This window comes from Nicotiana tomentosiformis, chromosome 11 (genome assembly GCF_000390325.3).
Source record: "Nicotiana tomentosiformis chromosome 11, ASM39032v3, whole genome shotgun sequence".
Classification (NCBI taxonomy): domain Eukaryota; kingdom Viridiplantae; phylum Streptophyta; class Magnoliopsida; order Solanales; family Solanaceae; genus Nicotiana; species Nicotiana tomentosiformis.
This window is the reverse complement of record NC_090822.1, coordinates 85697320-85703620: the sequence shown is the minus strand read 5'-3', so window position 1 is coordinate 85703620 and position 6301 is coordinate 85697320. Positions and strand designations below refer to the sequence as shown.

At 35.8% G+C, this 6301-nt stretch overlaps 1 non-coding gene across 1 annotated transcript; it reads right to left on the bottom strand.

Moving 5' to 3' along the window:
- On the bottom strand, nt 1-107 carry LOC117277990 (small nucleolar RNA R71). Its single transcript, XR_004508296.1, has one exon. It is a non-coding gene; the product is annotated as a small nucleolar RNA R71 (small nucleolar RNA).
- Nucleotides 108-6301: the final 6194 nt, after the last annotated feature.

Here is a 6301-nt window from a genome sequence, read left to right as displayed (position 1 = left end):
AAGTTAAGAAAAGACATATCTAATTTCTTGCAGACTAATACAGAGTCAGTTTATCAAGCTTGAGAAAGGTTAAAGGAAATGTTAAGAAAATGTCCACACTACGACATTTCTGAACATATGCAATTGTATATTTTTTATCACGGGCTAAAACCCTCTTCCAGAAATGTGATAGATGCAGCTGCAGGAGCTTTTGTAATGGGAAAAACCACAGAGGAAGCATTGTAATTGTTGAATGAAATTTCTGAGAATACCATCCAATAGCCATCTGAGTGTGTAATTATCAAGAAGGCTGCTACAGTAAATCAAGCAGATGCTTTAAATATACTAACACAACAGATTGTTTCTTTGGCACAAAAATTTGAATCTTTTCAGGTGAATACATAACAACCAAACCAGTCTAAAGTTTGTGACATGTGTGGAGGAAATTATCTAAACCATGAATGCTAAGAAATCCATCAAAATGATGAACAATTCAATGTTATCGACTACAAATCTTACCCTTTTGAAAGTCCAATGGCACATAAATATTCAGGATTTCAATGGAGCAATCCAAATGGTGCTGAGAACTCTCAAAACTTTCAGAAGTAATATGTATAAGGTCCGTCTGGATATCAGAATCAAAATCGAGGGCAATTGAATTTTAAACCTCATCAACAAGCAGACCCATATCAACAAAGGCCTCAACAAGCTCATCCAAGTCTTGATGACCTTATGTGCAAGTACATTAAGGCCACTGATGAAAAGAAGGAGAGTCAAAATTCAGCCCTTAAAAATTTAAAAATTCAGTTGGGCCAACTGAAAACTTTTGTGTCAGAAAAGATTCAAGGTCCCTTACCAAGTAATACAGAAAAAAATTCAAAAGAGCACCTTAAGGCCATCACCTTACGGTCAGGTAGGGAGCTGGATGAACCCTATGTAGACCGATCAGGACAACAGGTAGACAATTGTAAGATTATTAAAATACCCTTTGAACCATCAGAAGAGAAAGAAGTCAAGAAAAAAGAAGAAAACAATGTTGAAAAATTGACTCCTCTCCCTGTGACAATTCCCTTTCCACAAAAAATGAAAAGAGAAAAGCTTGACAGCCAATTTGCAAAATTTTTGGAGATTTTAAAATAAATTCACATCAATATTCCTTTCACTGATGCTTTGTTACAAATGCCTTCACATGCCTAATTTTTAAAGAAAATTTTGTCAAGTAAAAGAAAATTAAAAGTTTCTCTGGTAATGCTTAGAGAAAAATGCAGTGCTATACTTTAAAATAAGTTACCACCAAAACTTGGTGATCCAGACAGTTTTACAATTCCATGCACGTTGGGAGGAGTATATTTTGTAAAAGCACTTTGTGATTCTGGAGCTTCAATAAATTTGATGCCATTTTTTTTATCTTTAAAAGTTAGATCTTGCTGAAATAAAATTACCAGTTTTTCTCTTCAGTTTGCAGATCAAAGTACTAAGAAACCTAAGGGAATAATTGAAAATGTACTCGTAAGAGTAGATAAGTTTGTTTTCCCTGTAGATTTTATAGTGCTTGAAATGAAAGAATATACTGATGAACTAATAATTTTAGGAAGACCATTTCTTGCTACAGGAAGAGCAATTATAGATGTTCATCAAGGACAACTAATTTTGAGAGTTGATAAAGAAAGAGTCATCTTTGATATGCAAAAGATACTAAGATATTCAGGAGATAAAACATCATCTTCATGTTTTTCAATTGACATGATTAGTTATCTTACATATAAATTCAAAGATGATCAATTAATTTCAGATTCAATGGAATGATGCTTGATAAAATCAGGCACCACACAGGACGATGATTCCACTATTAGAATAGAAGCTGAAATATTGGACAAAGATTTAGAGGAAGAAGAGATGAAATCCGAAGAAGTTCAATCAAAAATTGAACTCAAAACTCTCCCTTCTCATTTGAAATATGTTTATCTTGAGGAAGAGTTATTTCCTATAATTATTTCACCTTCTCTTATTGCAGAACAAGGAAATAGTTTGATTATAGTATTGAAAGCACACAAAGGAGCCTTGGGGTGGACTATAAAAGATATTAAAGGGATTAGTCCGGCTATTTGTACACACAGAGTCCTCATGGAGGATAGCTACAAGCCAATAGTTCAACCGCAAAGAAGATTGAATCCAGCAATGCAGGAAGTGATGAAAAAAGAGGTCGTAAAGCTGTTGGCAGCAGGTATTATATACCCTATTTCTGATAGCCCGTGGGTAAGTCCCATTCAGGTAGTACCAAAGAAAGGAGGTATGACAGTTATAAAAAATAAAAATAATGAGCTCATACCTACCAAGGTTGTTACAGGATGGAGTGTTTGTATTGATTACGGACGTCTCAATGATGCCACTAGAAAAGATCATTTTCCTTTGACATTTATTGATCAAGTGTTGGAAAGAATTGCAGGATATGATTTTTACTGTTTTTTTGATGGCTACTCAGGATATAATCAGATACCAATTGCACCAGAAGATCAAGATAAGACCACCTTCATATGTCCTCATGGAACATATGCCTATAGGAGAATGCCATTTGGTCTGTGCAATGCCCCTGCTACATTTCAGCGTTGCATGTCGGCAATTTTTGCTGACATGACTGACAAATTTCTTGAAATATTTATGGATGATTTTACACTCTTTTGCAAAACATATAAGGATTGTCTTAACCACTTGACCTTAGTTCTTAAAAGATGTGAAGAAATAAACTTAGTTCTTAATTGGAAAAAATATCATTTTATGGTTACATAAGGAATTATTTTAGGACATAAAATCACTGCTAAAGGGATAGAAGTTGATAAGGATAAAATTAATCTTATAGCAGGATTACCCCCTCCCACAACTGTGAAAGGCATTAGAAGCTTTCTAGGTCATGCGGGTTTTTATAGATGATTCATAAAAGATTTCTCAAAGATTTCAAAATCGCTGACTAACCTCTTGATGAAAGATATGAAGTTTGATTTTTCAGTTGACTGTGTGAAAGCGTTTGAAACCCTTAAGAAAAAGTTTTCAACTGCACCTGTAGTTGTGTCCCCTGATTGGTACCAACCTTTTGAGGTCATGTGTGATAGTAGTGATACAACAGTTGGAGTTGTTTTAGGCCAAAGGAAGGATAAGACTTTTCGTCCCATTTACTATGCTAGTAGGACATTGAGTGAGACTCAAGTGAATTATGTCACGACAGAAAAATAGTTACTAGCAAGAGTGCTTGCTTTAGATAAGTTTCGCTCCTATTTGATAGGAACCAAGGTTACTGTTTTTACTGATCATGTAACTTTAAAATACCTCTTAGCTAAGAAAGATGCTCAACCTAGATTATTAAGATGAATTTTACTTCTGCAAGAATTTGACCTTGAGATAAAGGACAAAAAGGGACAGAGAACTAAGTAGCTGACCATTTGTCTAGATTAGAAAACCCTCTCCTTGAGTTTAATGAGATAGAAGAAGAATTTCCTGATGAACATATTTTTTCAGTTGACACAATTATGACTCAACCACCCTGGTTTGCAGATATCGCGAACTACTTGGTTGGAAAGTGGATACCACAAGATTTCTCTTACTAGCAAAGAAAAAAGCTTATGCGAAGTATTATCTGTGGGATGATCCTTACTTATTTAAAAATTGTGCAGATAATATCATTAGAAAGTGTGTACCTAAAGAAGAGATGAATAAAATTCTATATCACTGTCATGATAGAGCAATTGGAGGACATTATGGAGCAAATCGAACGACTTTTAAAGTTTTAGAAGCTGTATTCTTCTGGCCCACACTCTTTAAAGATGCCCGAGCATATGTAGCACAATGTGACAGGTGTCATAGAATATGTAATATCACCAAGAGAGATGAGATGCCACTGCAGTCAATACAGGTATGTGAAATATTTGATGTTTGAGGAATAGATTTTATGGGTCCTTTTTCTTCTTCTCACTCTTTTGAATATATCCTTGTGGCTGTGGATTACATGTCAAGATGGGTTGAAGCCATCCCTACAAGAAAGAATGATGCTCGTACAATGTGGAATTTTCTTAGAAAATATATTTTTACCAGATTTGGCACACCGTGAATCATCATTAGTGACCAAGGAACTCATTTTATTAATAGGCAATTTTTTGCTTTATTATCAAAATATAATGTGACTCACAAAACAGGAACACCATATCATGCTTTAACTCAAGGGCAAGTTGAGATTTCCAATCGCGAGTTAAAATGAATTCTTGAAAAAATAGTTGGAATCTCAAGAAAATACTGGCTTTAAAATTAGATGATACATTATGGGCATACCGAACGACTTTCAAAATGCCAATTGGAACATCTCCATATAGATTAGTATTTGAAAAAGCTTGTCATTTGCCCGTAGAATTAGAATACATAACCTTTTGGGTAGTGAAAGTATTGAATTTTGATTTAACCTCCGCTAGTAAAAAGCAATTTATTCAGGTTAATGAATTGGAAGAACTGAGATTGGGAGCCTATGAAAATGCTAGAATTTTTAAAGAAAAAACAAAAATATGTTATGACAAATTGATCCGACCAAAGAGTTTCAAAAATGGAGATCAGGTACTTTTTTACAATAGCCGACTCAGGTTATTCCCAGAAAAATTAAAATCCAGGTGGATAGGTCCTTACAATGTTATTGGTGTTACTCCATATAGGACAATTGAAATTCAGCAAAAAAATAGAGGAGACATGTTTAAGGTAAATGGTCAGAGGCTAAAATTGTACTTCGGAGGACACATTGAGCAACATCCATCGGTTACTTTCATAGACTGATGAATTCTACAATTAATAAGTCGAGCTGACAACGTTAAACTCAGAACTAAGATACAAGACCCGTAACCATTGATATAGAAGCAATGGAGCCTCATAACCCCGACATAGATTTGGGTAATTAAATGCTTAATTAATTGATCTGGTCAATATCCAGGTTACTGTACAACCAGAACATCTCACGAAGGCCTCTACAAAAACAGAGTCACCTATACAGGAGTAACTCCATAGTGATTTGTATGCCTAAGTAACTGGTTGATTAATCATTTAATGAATCAATTCAAATGTTGGCACAAACAACTTTGTTGGTTTATATTTAAACCAGGACCAAGTGACTGATAAGTTATTAAATTAGTCAGTCTATTACATATAAAATCATGTGTAGTCACACACTCTTTCAAGTTTTTTTCTTTTCCACATGTGACACATCAGGAGGTAATTAATTTCTTAATAAAAATTTATGTATTAGCCATATATATAAGTTTATTTAGTTTTTTTTTTCTTTTTACTGTTTTATATCATAAGTGTAACGACCCAACCGGTTGTTTTAAGCTCTAGTGCGTCATTCAGCAGTTTGAGACCCTGAACAGCTTCACTTCAGGTATTATGACTTGTACGCATGGTCGAAAATTTAATTTCGGGAATTTCGGAGTTGATTTGGAAAGAAAATTCTAATTTCGGAAGCTTTAAGTTGGAGGAATTGACTAAAGGATGATTTTTGAGTAAATGACCTTACAATAGGGATTTAAAGGTTCCAACAAGTTCGTATGATGATTTTGGACTTGGGCGTGTGTCCGGATCGGGTTTTGGATGACCCGGGAACGTTTCGGCTCCTATTGTGGAAGTTGGCATTTTGGAAGGATTTCATAAATTCGGGCTGGAGTGTATTTCAATGCTATCGATGTTCGTTTGGGATTCTGATTCTGGGAGTAACTCTGTATGGTGATTCTGGTATTGGGAGCGCGTACATATGTGGATTTGGAGGTCCGTATGTCATTTTGGGGTCATTTGGCGAAAGTTAGAAATTTGAAGGCTTTTGAGAAGTTTGACCGGGAGTGGACTTTTTGATATCGGGGTCGGATTCCGATTCCAGAAGTTAGAGTAGGTCTGTAATGTCGAATGTGACTTGTGTGCAAAATTTGAGGTCAATCGGACGTGATTTGATAGGTTTCGGCATCAATTGTAGAAGTTAAAGTGTCAAAGTTCACTAAGTTTGAATTGGAGGGGAATCCCTGTTTTTATCGTTGTTTGGTATGATTTAAAGGCTCGACTAAGTTCGTGATGTATTTTGGGACGTGTTGGTATATTTGATTGAGGTCCCGAGGGCCTCGGGTAGATTCTGGATAGTTAACGGATTGCGTTTGGACTTGGATGAAATGTTGAGGCAGCTGATATTTGGTGCAATCGAACCTGCTTGAAAAGGGCCGCAGGTGCAAGCCATGAGTCGCAGATGCGAAGGAGGGGAGGCTGGTCAGCAACCGCAGGTGCGGAACATTTGGGCGCACCTGCGAAGGCGCAG